This window comes from Pseudophryne corroboree, chromosome 1 (genome assembly GCF_028390025.1).
Source record: "Pseudophryne corroboree isolate aPseCor3 chromosome 1, aPseCor3.hap2, whole genome shotgun sequence".
Lineage (NCBI taxonomy): Eukaryota > Metazoa > Chordata > Amphibia > Anura > Myobatrachidae > Pseudophryne > Pseudophryne corroboree.
Genome location: NC_086444.1, coordinates 659652987 through 659668500, shown reverse-complemented (window position 1 = coordinate 659668500; position 15514 = coordinate 659652987). Strand labels below are relative to the sequence as shown.

The window sequence follows — 15514 nt, the reverse complement described above, 5'->3', positions numbered from 1 at the left end:
TCTTGACCGGGCGCAATATCTTTTCAACTTCTTGTTGAGGCGGGACGCCATCATGTCTACCTGTGGTTTTTCCCACCGGTTGACCAGCATTTGGAAGACTTCTGGATGAAGTCCCCATTCTCCCGGGTGGAGGTCGTGCCTGCTGAGGAAGTCTGCTTCCCAGTTGTCCACTCCCGGAATGAACACTGCCGTCAGTGCTAACACATGATTCTCTGCCCATCTGAGAATCCTTGTGGCTTCTGCCATCGCCATCCTGCTTCTCGTGCCGCCCTGTGTTTACATGGGCGACCGCCGTGATGTTGTCTGACTGGATCAGTACCGGCTGGTTTTGAAGCAGGGGTCTTGCCTGGCTTAGGGCATTGTAAATGGCCCTTAGCTCCAGGATATTTATGTGAAGAGAAATCTCCAGATTTGACCACAGTCCTTGGAAATTACTTCCCTTTGTGACTGCTCCCCAGCCCCGAAGGCTGGCATCCGTGGTCACCAGGACCCAGTCCTGTATTCCGAATCTGCGGCCCTCTAGTAGATGAGCCCTCTGCAGCCACCACAGCAGCGACACCCTGGTTCTGGCCGATAGGGTTATCCGCTGTTGCATCTGGAGATGGGACCCGGACCACTGGTCCAACAGGTCCCACTGGAACGCCCTTGCGTGGAACCTTCCGAATGGAATTGCTTTGTTCGAAGCTACCATTTTTCCCAGGACTCGTGTGCATTGATGTACCGACACTTTTCCTGGTTTTAGAATGTCTCTGACCAGAGATGACAATTCCTCGGCTTTTTCCACTGGAAGAAACACTCTTTTCTGGTCTGTGTCCAGAATCATTCCCAGGAACAGAAGACGTGTCGTCGGGACCAGCTGTGACTTTGGAATGTTTAGAATCCAGCCGTGCTGTTGTAGCACTTCCTGAGAAAGTGCCACCCCCACTATCAACTGTTCTTTGGACCTCGCCTTTATCAGGAGATCGTCCAAGTACGGGATAATTAAAACTCCCTTCTTGCGAAGGAGTATCATCATTTCGGCCATTACCTTGGTAAAGACCCTCGGTGCCGTGGATAACCCGAACGGCAGCGTCTGGAACTGATAGTGACAGTCCTGTACCACAAATCTGAGGTACTCCTGGTGCGGAGGGTAAATGGGGACATGCAGGTACGCATCCTTGATGTCCATGTAATCCCCCTCCTCCAGGCTCGCAATAACCGCCCTGAGCGATTCCATCTTGAACTTGAACCTTTTGGTATAAGTGTTCAAGGCTTTTAAATTTAAGATGGGTCTCACCGAACCGTCCGGTTTCGGTACCACAAACATTGTGGAGTAGTAACCCTTTCCTTGCTGAAGGAGGGGTACCTTGACGATCACTTTCTGTGAATACAGTTTTTGAATAGCCACCAACACTGCCTCCCTGGCAGAGGGAGTTGCCGGCAAGGCAGATTTTAGGAAACGGCGGGGGGGAGACGTCTCGAATTCCAGCCTGTACCTCTGAGATACTACTTGAAGGACCCAGGGATCCACTTGTGAGAGAGCCCACTGTGTGCTGAAAAACCTGAGACGTGCCCCCACCGTTCCCGATTCCGCCTGAGCAGCCCCAGCGTCATGCTGTGGACTTACCGGACGCAGGGGAGGACTTCTGCTCCTGGGAACTAGCTGTGTGCTGCAGCTTTTTCCCCCTTCCTCTGCCCCTCGGCAGAAAGGATGAGCCTCTAGCCCGCTTATTTTTCTGGGGCCGAAAGGACTGTACCTGATAATACGGTGCTTTCTTTTGCTGTGGGGTAGCCTGTGGCAAAAAAGTCGATTTCCCAGCAGTAGCTGTGGAAACGAGGTCTGAAAGACCTTCCCCAAAAAGTTCCGCCCCTTTATAGGGTAAAACTTCCATGTGCCGCTTGGAGTCGGCATCACCTGACCATTGCCTAGTCCATAACCCCCGTCTGGCGGCAATGGACATAGCGTATTTTTGATGCCAGCCGGCAAATATCCCTCTGTGCATCACGCATGTATAAGACCGCGTCTTTTATATGGTCAATCGTTAGCAAAATATTGTCCCTATCCATGGTATCAATGTTTTCCGACAGGGAGTCTGACCACGCAGCAGCAGCACTGCACATCCAAGCTGATGCAATAGCGGGTCTCAATATAATGCCAGTGTGTGTGTATATAGCTTTTAGGGTACTTTCCAGCTTTCTATCAGCAGGTTCTTTTAGGGCGGCCGTATCCGGAGACGGTAGTGCCACCTTCTTTGATAAGCGTGTCAATGCTTTATCTACCCTAGGGGGGTGTTTCCCAGCATGACCTATCCTCTGGCGGGAAAGGGTACGCAGCCATTAACCGTTTAGAAATGATCAATTTCTTATCTGGGGAAGTCCACGCTTCCTCACACACCTCATTTAATTCGTCAGATGCAGGAAAAACTACTGGTAGTTTTTTCTCACCAAACATAATACCCTTTTTTGTGGTACCTGGGGTATCATCAGAAATGTGTAAAACATTTTTCATAGCCTCAATCATATAACGGGTGGATCTATTGGAGGGTACACTCGTCTCATCATCGTCGACACTGGAGTCGGTATCCGTGTCGACATCTGTATCTGTCATCTGAGGTAGCGGGCGTTTTATAGCCCCTGATGACATTTGAGACGCTTGGACAGGCACAAGCTGAGTAGCCGGATGTCCTATGTCGTCAAACCTTTTATGTAAGGAGCTGACACTGTCACGTAATTCCTTCCATAAGTCCATCCACACTGGTGTCGACCCCGCAGGGGGTGACATCACATTCACAGGCATTTGCTCCGCCTCCACATCATTATCCCCATCATACATGTCGACACAGCAGTACCGACACACAGCAGACACCAAGGGAATGCTCTTACAGAGGACAGGACCCCACAAAGCCCTTTGGGGAGACAGAGGGAGAGTATGCCAGCACACACCAGGGCGCTATATAACACAGGGATATCACTATACAGAGTGTTTTCCCCTATAGCTGCCTATAATATATATATACTGCGCCTAAATTGTGCCCCCCCCCCTCTCTTTTTTACCCTTTCTGTAATGCAGGACTGCAGGGGAGAGCCAGGGAGCTTCCTTCCAGCGAAGCTGTGAGGGAATAATGGCGCCAGTGTGCTGAGGGAGTTGGCTCCGCCCCTTTTTCGGCGGGCTTTCTCCCGCTATTTTATCGTTTCTGGCAGGGGTTAATATACACCTATATAGCCTCTGGGGCTATATATGGTGTTAGTTTTGCCAGCCAAGGTGTTATTATTGCTGCTCAGGGCGCCCCCCCCCCCCCCCCCCAGCGCCCTGCACCCATCAGTGACCGCAGTGTGTGGTGTGCATGAGGAGCAATGGCGCACAGCTGCAGTGCTGTGCGCTACCTTGGAGAAGACAGAAGTCTTCAGCCGCCGATTTTCCGGACCACCTTCTTGTTTCTGGCTCTGTAAGGGGGACGGCGGCGCGGCTCCGGGAACGGACGACGAGGTCGGGTCCTGTGGTCGATCCCTCTGGAGCTAATGGTGTCCAGTAGCCTAAGAAGCCCAAGCTAAGACCACTTAGGTAGGTTCGCTTCTTATCCCCTTAGTCCCTCGTTGCAGTGAGCCTGTTGCCAGCAGGTCTCACTGAAAATAAAAAACCTAAACTATACTTTCTTCTAGGAGCTCAGGAGAGCCCCTAGTGTGCATCCAGCTCAGCCGGGCACAGAAATCTAACTGAGGCTTGGAGGAGGGTCATAGGGGGAGGAGCCAGTGCACACCAGATAGTCCTAAATCTTTCTTAGATGTGCCCAGTCTCCTGCGGAGCCGTCTATTCCCCATGGTCCTTACGGAGTCCCCAGCATCCACTAGGACGTCAGAGAAATAGATTTACCGGTAAGTAAAATCTTATTTTCTCTAACGTCCTTGAGGATGCTGGGACTCCGTAAGGACCATGGGGATTATACCAAAGCTCCCAAACGGGCGGGAGAGTGCGGATGACTCTGCAGCACCAATTGAGCAAACAGGAGGTCCTCCTCAGCCAGGGTATCAAACTTATAGAACTTTGCAAAGGTGTTTGACCCCGACCAAGTAGCAGCTCGGCACAACTGTAACGCCGAGACCCCTCGGGCAGCCGCCCAAGAAGAGCCCACCTTCCTAGTGGAATGGGCCTTATCCGATTTAGGCAACGGTAATCCTGCCATAGAATGTGCCTGCTGAATCGTGTTACAGATCCAGCGAGCAATAGTCTGCTTTGAAGCAGGAGCGCCAACCTTGTTGGCCGCATACAGAACAAACAGAGCTTCAGTCTTCCTGATCCCAACCGTTCTGGTCACATAAATCTTCAAAGTTCTGACCACATCCAGGGACTCGGAATCCTCCAAGTCCCGTGTAGCCACAGGCACGACAATAGGTTGGTTCACATGAAAAGATGAGACCACTTTTGGCAGAAATTGAGGACGAGCCCTCAACTCTGCCCTATCCACGTGAAAAACCAAGTATGGGCTTTTATGTGATAAAGCCGCCAATTCTGAAACACGCCTTGCCGAAGCTAATGCCAAAACATGACCACTTTTTACGGGAGGTATTTCAACTCCACTGTTTTGAGTGGTTCAAACCAAGGTGACTTGAGGAAACGTAACACCACGTTAAGATCCCAAGGCGCCACCGGAGGTACAAAGGGAGGCTGAATATGCAGCACGCCCTAAACAAAAGTCTGTACTTCAGGGAGAGGCCAATTCTCTTTAAAAGAAAATGGATAAGGCCGAAATTTGGACCTTTATGGACCCTAATTACGGCCCAAATTCACTCCTGTTTGAAGGAAGTGAAATAGACGGCCCAAATGGAACTCCTCCGTAGGAGCAGCACTGGCCTCACACCAAGAAACATATTTTCGCCATATACGGTGATAATGTTTCAACGTCACGTCTTTCCTAGCCTTGATCAGGGTAGGGATGACCTCCTCCGAAATCCCTTTTTCCGCTAGGATCCGGCGTTCAACCGCCATGCCGTCAAACGCAGCCGCGGTAAGTCTTGGAACAGACAGGGCCCCTGCTGCAGCAGGTCCTGCCTTAGAGGAAGAGGCCACGGATCTTCTGTGAGCAACTCTTGCAGCTCCGGATACCAAGTCCTGCGTGGCCAATCTGGAACAATGAGGATTGTTCTGACCCTGCTTATTCTTATTATTCTCAACACCTTGGGTATGAGAGGAAGAGGAGGAAACACATAGACCGATCTGAACACCCAAGGTGTCACCAGAGCGTCTACCGCTACCGCCTGGGGGTCCCTTGACCTGGCGCAATACCGCTTTAGCTTTTTGTTGAGACGGGATGCCATCATGTCTATTTGAGGCAGTCCCCACCGACCCGTGATCTGTGCGAAGACTTCTTGATGAAGTCCCCACTCTCCCGGATGCAGGTCGTGCCTGCTGAGGAAGTCCGCCTCCCAGTTGTCCACCCCCGGGATGAACACTGCTGATAGTGCGCTTACATGGCCTTCCGCCCAGCGTAGAATCCTGGTCGCTTCTGCCATGGCCACTCTGCTCCTTGTTCCGCCTTGGCGGTTTATATGAGCCAGTGCCGTGACATTGTCTGACTGAATCAGAACCGGTTTTCCCCGAAGCAATTCCTCCGCTTGACGCAGGGCGTTTTATATGGCCCTCAACTCCAGGACGTTGATGTGGAGACAAGTCTCTAGATTTGACCAGAGACCTTGGAAATTTCTTCCCAGTGTGACTGCTCCCCAGCCTCGGAGGCTTGCGTCCGTGGTCACCAGGACCCAGTCCTGAATGCCGAACCTGCGACCCTCTAGTAGGTGAGCACTGTGCAGCCACCACAGGAGAGATACCCTGGTCCTGGGAGACAGGGTGACCCTTTGATGCATTTGTAAATGGGACCCGGACCACTTGTCCAAGAGGTCCCATTAAAAAGTTCTCGCATGGTTCCTGCCGAAGGGGATGGCCTCGTATGAAGCCACCATCTTCCCCAGAACCCGCGTGCAATGATGCACTGAAACCTTTTTTGGCTTTAATAGGTTCCTGACCAGGGCTATGAGCTCCTGAACCTTTTCGATCGGAAGAAAACCCTTTTTCTGGTCTGTGTCTAGAATCAGGCCCAAAAAGGTCAGACGCGTTGTAGGGACTAGCTGGGACTTCGATATATTGAGAATCCAGCCGTGTAACTGCAACGTCTTCATGGACAGAGACACGCTGTCCAGCAACTTCTCCCGAGATCTCGCCTTTATGAGGAGATCGTCCAAGTATGGGATAATTGTGACACCCTGCCTGCGCAGAAGCACCATCATTTCCGCCATTACCTTGGTGAAAATTCTCGGGGCCGTGGAAAGCCCAAACGGCAACGTCTGAAATTGGTAGTGACAGTCCTGCACTGCAAATCTCAGTAACGCCTGGTGAGGGGGGAATATCGGAACATGAAAGTAAGCATCCTTTATGTCCAGGGACACCATCCAATCCCCCCCTCCAGGCTGGCGATGACCGCCCTAAGTGATTCCATTTTGAATTTGAACCTCTTCAAGTACAGGTTCAGGGATTTTAGGTTTAAAATGGGTCTGACCGAACAGTCTGGTTTCGGGACCACAAACAGGGTTGAGTAATATCCCTCTCCTTGCTGGAGATGAGGAACTGTGACAATCACCTGTTGAATATAAAATTTTTGGATTGCTGCCAACACTATCTCCCTCTCTGACGGGGAAGCCGGCAGAGCCGATTTAAAAAACCGGCGAGGAGGCAAGTCTTCGAATTCCAGCCTGTATCCCTGAGAAACACTCTCTAATGCCCAGGGATCCACCTGCGAGTGAACCCAGACGTAGCTGAAAAACCAAAGACGAGCCCCCACTAGATCTGCCTCCCCCCGGGAAGCCCCAACGTCATGCGGTGGACTTTGCAGATTCAGGGGAGGACTTCTGCTCCTGGGAACTAGCTGTGTGCAGCTTTTTTCCCTTGCCTTTTCCTCTGGCAACAAAGGACGATCCCCGTACCTTCTTTCTCTTATTGGACGAAAGGACTGCATTTGATAATGAGGTGCCTTTTTTGTATGCTGCGGGGGGACATAAGGTAAGAAATTCGACTTACCAGCCGTAGCAGTAGAGACAAGGTCCGAGAGGCCGTCTCCAAACAACTCATCCCCTTTGTAAGGCAAGGACTCCATATGCCGCTTTGAATCGGCGTCTCCTGTCCACTGTCGGGTCCACAAGAGCTGCCTAGCAGAAATAGACATAGCGTTTATTCTGGAGCTTAATAAACAAATGTCTCTTTGAGCATCTCTCATATACAAGGCAGCATCTCTGATATGCTCTATGGTCATTAAAATGGCATCCCTATCTAAGGTGTCAATCTCCGTAGATAAGGAATCTGCCCATGCCACAACAGCACTACAAACCTAGGCTGATGCCATAGCCGTTCTAACAATAGTACCTTAATGAGTGTAAATGTGCTTCAAGGTAATTTCCTGCCTGCGATCAGCAGGATCCTTGAGGGAAGCCGTATCCTGAGAAGGCAGTGCCACCTTTTTGGATAAGCGTGTCAGCGAATTGTCTACTTTAGGCGAAGATTCCCATCGTATCCTATCCGTTTGTGGAAAAGGATACGCCATAAGAATCCTTTTGGGAACTTGTAGTCTCCTATCTGGAGATTCCCAAGCCTTTTCGCACAATTCGCTCAGCTCAAATGAGGACGGAAAGGTGACCTCAGGCTTTTTCCCTTTATACATGTGTACCCTCGTGTCAGGGACAGGGGGTTCCTCAGTAATATGCAAAACCTCTTTAATGGCAATAATCATGTACCGAATACCTTTTGCCACCCTCGGCTGTAATTTTGCATCTTCATAGTCGACACTAGAGTCAGTATCCGTGTCGGTATCTGTGTCATCGATCTGGGATATGGTGCGCTTCTGAGACCCCTGGCGCCACAGGGACAGGCATGGTCTGGCTACCTGACTGATCCCTAGCTTCAGCCTTGTCTAACCTTTTATGCAATAGATTGACATTTGCATTTAAGACATTCAGCATATCCACCCATTCAAGCACTCCCCCTCCACATTAAGCGAGCCTTCCTCGTCAAACATGTCGACACACGCGTACTGACACTTCACACACACCGGGAAACTCTTTTCTGAAGACAGTATCCCCTATAAGGCCCTTTGGAGAGACAGAGAGAGAGTATGCCAGCACACAGCGCTATACCCCTGGAAAAAACAACACAGAATGCCCTTTTCCAGAAGCGCTGAGTAGTAATTAAACGCCAATTATGTGCCCCCCCCCCCCCCTCTCCTTCAAACCCCCTTTCACCGTGTGTAAAGCAGGGGAGAGTCCGGGGAGCTTCCTGTCAGCGGTGCTGTGGAGAGAAAATGGCGCTGGTGAGTGCTGAGGGAGAAGCCCCGCCCCCTCGGCGGCGGGCTTCTGTCCCGCTCAAAGTTATTAAAAAATGGCGGGGGCTCTTTTATATACATGTACAGTGCCCACCTGTACATGTATATCGTCTTTTGCCATCAGAGAGGTGTTATATTGCTGCCCAGGGCGCCCCCCCTGCGCCCTGCACCCTTACAGTGACCGGAGTGTGTGAGGTGTATGGGAGCAATGACGCACAGCTGCAGTGCTGTGCGTTACCTCAGTGAAGCTCTGAAGGCTTCTGCCGCCTGAGACGTCTTCTGACTTAGTTTCTTCTGGCTCTGTGAGGAGAACGGCGGCGAGGCTCAGGGTTGAACGCCCAGGACGAACCTGTGTTCACCCCCTCTGGAGCTAATGGTGTCCAGTAGCCGAGGAAGCAGAGCCTATCATTTAAGAAGGTCTGCCCCTCTCTCCTCAGTCCCTCGATGCCAGCAGTGCTCCCTGTAAAAATATAGAAAAAATCCAAACAAAAATGCTTTCTAGGCAGAGAACTCAGGGGAGCTCCCTGCAGTGCACCCATTTCCCCCTGGGCACAGTGTAAAACTGAGGTCTGGAGGAGGGGCATAGAGGGAGGAGCCAGTGCACACCCAGAATCCAAAGCTTTCTTAAAGTGCCCTATCTCCTGCGGAGCCAGTCTATTCCCCATGGTCCTTACGGAGTCCCAGCATCCTCAAGGACGTTAGAGGAATAGGATTTTAATTACCTACCGGTAAATCCTTTTATTGTAGTCCGTAGAGGATGCTGGGTCCATATTAGTATCATGGGGTATAGACAGGTCCACCAGGAGCCACTGGCACTTTAAGAGTTTAATAGTGTGGGCTGGCTCCTCCCTCTATGCCCCAACTACCAGACTCAGCCTAGAAACTGTGCCCGAGGAGACGACATACTTCGAGAGATGGAATTACACAGATAGTGGCGAGATTCATACCAGCTCAAACAACAGGCAAATCCGGCTAACATGCCGGAAAAACTCAGCAACAGCTGAAACAGTAAAATAACTCAGAACTTACCTAGGAACCAGGCAGTACTGAACTATAAAACCAATGCAGGAAAACGCAGCGCTGGCCGGGCGCCCAGCATCCTCTACGGACTACGAGAAAAGGATTTACCAGTAGGTAATTAAAATCCTATTTTCTCTTACGTTCTAGAGGATGCTGGGGTCCATATTAGTACTATGGGGATGTACCAAAGCTCCCAGAATGGGAGGGAGAGTGCGGAGGCTCCTGCAATACTGCTTGACCAAACTTGAGATCATCAGCAGCCAAAGTATCGAACCTGTAAAACTTGGCAAACGTGTTCGACCCAGACCAAGTAGCTGCTCTGCAAAGTTGTACAGCCGAGACACCCTGGACAGCCGCCAAGGAAGAGCCCACTTTACGAGTAGAGTGGGCCTTTACAGATCTTGGACACAGCAATACTGCCGTAGAATAAGCATACTGGATAGTGAACCTGATCCAGCGTGAGATCGACTGCTTAGAAGCAGGACACCCAATTTTCTTGGGATCATAGAGGACACCACAATAGGTTGGTTGATATGGAAAGCCGATACAACCTTAGGCAGAAACTGTGGACGAGTCCTAAGTTCCGACATGTCTTCATGTCTTTACAAGATAAAGCCCCCAATTCCGACACACGCCGTGCAGAAGCCAAGGCTAACAAAGTGACCGCCATCCATGTGAGAAACTTGATATCAGCCTCTTGTAGAGGCTCAAACCAAGCTGATTGCAGAAACTGCAACACCAGATCAAGATCCCAGGGAGCCGTTGGCGCCACAAAGGGAGGCTGGATGTGCAGAACCCCTTTCAAAAAGGTCTGAACCTCAGGGAGGACAGTCAATTGTTTTTGGAAGAAGATGGACAAAGCAGAGATCTGGACCTTGATGGAGCCCGATCTCAGTCCCATATCCACACCTGCTTGCAGGAAAAGGAGAAAACGTCCAAGTATAAACTCCACCGCAGGAAATTTCATGGACTCACACCAAGAAACATATTTTTTCCAAATGCGATAGTAATGCTTAGACGTTACCCCCTTCCTAGCCTGTATCAGGGTAGGAATGACCTCACTCGGGATACCCTTCCGAGCTAAGATCTGGCGTTCAACCGCCATGCTGTCAAACGTAGCCGTGGTAATTCTTGATAAGTGTACGGCCCCTGCAGTAGCAGATCCTCCCGAAGAGGTAAGGGCCTTGGATCCTCCAGCAGAAAATCCAGCAGGTCCGCGTACCAAGCCCTCCTTGGCCAGTCCGGAGCAATGAGGATTGCCAGAACCTTTGTTCTTCTTACCAGTTGAAGAACTTTTGGTATCAGAGGAAGTGGAGGAAACGCATACACTGACGTGAACACCCACGGTGTTACCAGTGCATCCACCGCCACTGCCTGTGGGTCTCTCGACCTTGAACAGTACCTCCGCAGCTTCTTGTTGAGGTGGGAGGCCATCATGTCTATGTGAGGAACCCCCCCACCAACCGGTTACCTCCTCGAACATCTCCGGATGGAGGCCCCACTCTCCTGGATGGAGATCGTGTCTGCTGAGGAAGTCTGCTTCCCAGTTGTCTACACCCAGAATGAAGATTGCCGACATCGCCACTGCGTGCCTTTCTGCCCAGAGGAGGATTCTTTACACCTCTGACATGGCAGCCATGCTCTTCGTTCCGCCTTGTCGGTTTATGTAGGCCACTGTGGATACGTTGGCCGACTGCACCTGTTTTACACGGCTCTTAGCTTCAGAATGTTTATTGGGAGAAGGGATTCTTGATCCAACCACCTTCCTTGGAAGGTTTCCCCCTGAGCGACTGCTCCCCAACCTCTTAGACTTGCATCTGTGGTTAGAAGGATCCAGTCCTGAACTCCGAACCTTCGGCCTTCCAGAAGGTGTGGTAGTTGTAGCCACCAGAGGAGCGAAATCCTGGATTTTGGTGACAGACGTATCCTCTGGTGCATGTGTAGGAGAGATCCCGACCACTGGTCCAAGAGATCCAGCTGAAAGGATCGAGCATGAAACCTTCCGTACTGTAGAGCCTCGTAGGAGGCAACCATCTTCCCCAGAAGGCGGATGCACTGATGAACCGATACCCGGGTAGGCTTTAAAACATCCCGAACCATTGACTGAATCACCAATGCTTTCTCCACCGGCATAAATACCCTCTGCACTTCCGTGTCTAGTTTCATCCCCAGAAAAGACAGCCTCCTTGTCGGCTCCAGATGAGACTTTGGAAGGTTCAGGATCCAACTGTGCTCCTTGAGCAGATGTGTTGTGAGAGCAATGGATCGCAACAACTTCGCGCTGGACGACACCTTGATCAGGAGATCGTCCAGTTATGGAATTATGTTCACCCCCTGCTTGCAGAGGAGAACCATCATCTCCGCCATCACCTTGGTGAAGACCCTTGGTGCTGTTGAGAGGCCAAACGACAGCGCCTGAAACTGAAAGTGATCGTCCAACAGTGCAAACCTGAGATATGCCTGATGCGGTGACCAGATGGGAATGTGGAAATACACATCCTTGATGTCCAGGGACACCAGGAACTCCCCCTCCGTCAGACCTGAGATGACAGCTCTCAGAGACTCCATCTTGAATTTGAACTCCCTGAGGCAGGGATTCAGAGATTTTAGGTTCAGAATTGGCCGTACCGAAACATCCGGCTTCGGTACCACGAAAAGGTTTGAATAGTAACCTTTGTTCCACGGATGAGGTAGAACTGGAACAATGACCCTGGACACCACCAATTTTTGGATAGCTTCCAGAAGAATTATTCTGTCTGCCGGCAGAGCTGGCAAGCCTGACTTGAAGAAACGGTGAGGTGGGAGATCTTGAAACTCCAACCTGTACCCCTGGACACTATATCCAGTACCTAGGGGTCTAGGCCAGACGACACCCAGACGTGGCTGAAATGCCGGAGTCTTGCCCCCACCTGACCTTCCTCCAGGACTAGCTGTCCACCGTCATGCGGAGGACTTTGGGGTATCAGAAGCAGGCTTCTAGTTTTGGGAGCCAGCGGGAGCAGGCTTTTTTCCTTTAGCAGGACCACCTCTGAAGAAGGTGTGAGAAGGCTTGTTCTTTCTAGGCCTCGCGGTCCGAAAGGACTGTGACGTGGCTGGTGTAAAAGGCTTCTTCATAGCTGATGCAGCGGAGGGAAGAAAAGGAGACTTACCAGTGGTAGCTGTGGCAATCCACGCTTCCAGCGCCTCTCCAAAGTCAGCCTGACCTGTATATGGTAGGCCCTCCACACTCCTCCTGGATTCTGCGTCCGCAGACCATTGGCGCAGCCAGAGACCCCTGCGAGCCAAGACGGACATGGGGGAGATCCCAGCAGCCATGGAACCCAGGACCTTCATGGAATCTACCAGGAACCCTGCAGAATCCTGAATATTGCGTAAAAATAAATCAACGTCACCTTTATCCATTGTAGTCGATTCCTCCTGCAGAGTGATTGACCACCTGGCAATAGCTTTAGAAATGCTGTCCCCCTTGACACATCCCCATCACCGTCTGCAGTGTCAGAATTGGTGTCCGTGTTATCCTGCATAATCTTTGCAAGTGTACGTTTGTGAGAATGTACCACAGGGGACCCCGAGGAAGCAGTATCAGACCATACAACCATAGAGGATTGCAGTACCTGATTGGCATGCTTAGTTCTAGCAACCCCATCTGAAATCGGAGAAAATAGTCACCCTAAGAGAGGCTAACCATACCGGCTCTCTAGTTGGGATCTGCGCTACAACAGTGCAATCCTAATTACATGGGATGGGATCTTCCTGAGAAGATAAATCCTCCGCAGCATATGAAATAGAGTCTCTAGACATGTTTGCAATTGCACCCCAATCACCCCACATACACACAGGGTACTGGGCAGACAGAGTCCACCCCCCCCCCCCCCCCCCCCAGAATGGCAGAGAGACACAGATATTGGAGCCAACCCACACACAGCGCTATTATAGGTATAGGGAGACCCCAAACCAGCGCTGACTTTGTCCCTTGACAGGTGACACAGCCTTTATACAGCCTCCCCTCCCTTCTACAACCTCCCGGTACTGTACAGATAGCTGGAGGTGCTCTGCAGGGACCTGTTCTTTCACTGGCAGTGTGCTGCAGGCAGGAAAATGGATCTGAACGCTACTGGGTCCGGTCTCAGGAGAAGCTCCGCCCCCTTAATGGCGCTGTCTTCCCGCTCTTCTGAGAATATACTGGCTTGAGGATTTTGTGCTGGCTGAGATCCGCAGACCCAGACAGGCTTAATTTGGTCAGTGTAGGATAAGGTGCTGGCTCAGGGAGCCCCTCACAGCGCTACACTGAAGTACCGCTGAGCCGTCCGGGAGCGCAGTTAATACTGCGCCCCTACCCTTAAGCCGCCATCTTCACACTGACCCCCCCCCCCCCCCCCCATGTGAGGGGGGACAGTGACTCACTCGCCACACTTCAGCTCTTCAAGGGGGTGGCGGCCGGCTGCTGGGGTGAGCTTTCCTCTGTAGCGGGGCGCTATCTGTCCCCTCTGGAGCTTAACGTCCAGTAAGCTGAGACACTGCTCCCCCCCTCAGTCCCTCGTTGCAGGCAGGCTATTGCCAGCAGCCTCCTGTAAAAAAATAAACTCTAAAAAAAAACTTTTTCTAAGAAAGCTCTGTAGAGCTCGCCTAGCTTTGACTGGCTCCTCCGAGCACATTTTCTAAACTGAGTCTGGTAGGAGGGGCATAGAGGGAAGAGCCAGCCCACGCTATTAAACTCTTAAAGTGCCAATGGCTCCTGGTGGACCAGTCTATACCCCATAGTACTAATATGGACCCCAGCATCCTCTAGGACAGGGGTGGGCAATTATTTCAGCTGGGGGGCCGCTTAACACTTCCAGCAAATATTCGAGGGCCACACACAAAATACTCAAAGAGAGTCCCCTTTTTACACATTACGGCAGACAGCGTGCCCTTTTTTTTACACATTACGGCAGATAGCGTCCCCCTTTTTACACATTAAGGCAGACAGCATCCCTTTTTACACATTGCACATTACAGCAGACAGCGTCCCCTTTTTACACATTACGGCAGACAGCGTCCCCTATTTACACATTACGGCAGACATCGTCCCCCTTTTTACACATTACGGCAGACATCGTCCCCCTTTTTTACACATTACGGCAGACATCGTCCCCCTTTTTACACATTACGGCAGACATCGTCCCCCTTTTTACACATTACAGCAGACACTGCCCCCGATTTTACACATTACGGCAGACATCGTCTCCCTTTTTACACATTACGGCAGACATCGTCCCCCTTTTTTACACATTACGGCAGACATCGTCCCCCTTTTTACACATTACGGCAGACATCGTCCCCCTTTTTACACATTACAGCAGACACTGCCCCCGATTTTACACATTACGGCAGACATCGTCTCCCTTTTTACACATTACGGCAGACAGCATCCCACTTTATTACATATTATGGCAGACTGCGTCCCCTTTTTACACATTAAGGCAGACAGTCCCTACCCCCCTATCCCCCCCCCTCCCCTAAACCCATATTGCAGTTTTTAACTCAGCTGCCTCCCCACCCCTAAACCTATATGGCAGCTTAAGCGCTGATCCAGGGGCTGGCTGGACAGGGGGTTTACCTGTTTGTCACAGTGGCAGACAATCCCCGCTGTCCGATGATCCGCGCTGCTGCTGCCGCCTGGAGTCACTGCTGATGTGGCCTCTCCTGCTCCTGCTCGCTGGCCGCCGCTTCTTCTCCTCACTCAGCCGCCGCTCCTGCTCACTGCAGTGCCCGCCCCCCGTGCCGCCCAGCGCGCGCATGGTAACAGAGGAAATCCCGGTCAGCTGACCCTGTGACGTGACCGGGATTTCCTCAGCGGCGCCGCGTCTGAGAGCAGTGCAATGACAAGCGTCCTGTGGGGCCGCTTGTCATTTCACTCTGGTGGTGCACAGCGGGCCAGACACGATCGGTCCACGGGCCGCCTGTTGCCCACCCCTACTCTAGGATGTAAGAGAAAGACCTATTTCCATAACTAACCGGTCGGGGCGTCTGACAAGCATTTCTGTAGCACAGTACTGTACATTCACTCTGGCCGTCTCTAGCCCTTTCCCCCAACCAAAGTGACTGTAGTATCAGCCCTTCATTTACATACTGTGTTGGTAATTTACTGACAGTAAGCTGGCCTCATTGTCTGA

At 51.4% G+C, this 15514-nt stretch overlaps 1 protein-coding gene across 2 annotated transcripts in view; it reads right to left on the bottom strand.

Annotated features, from left to right (window-relative positions):
- The window catches only part of XPA (XPA, DNA damage recognition and repair factor), a 117524-nt gene that overhangs the window by 93883 nt on the left and 8127 nt on the right, over positions 1-15514 (bottom strand). The window lies entirely within an intron of this gene.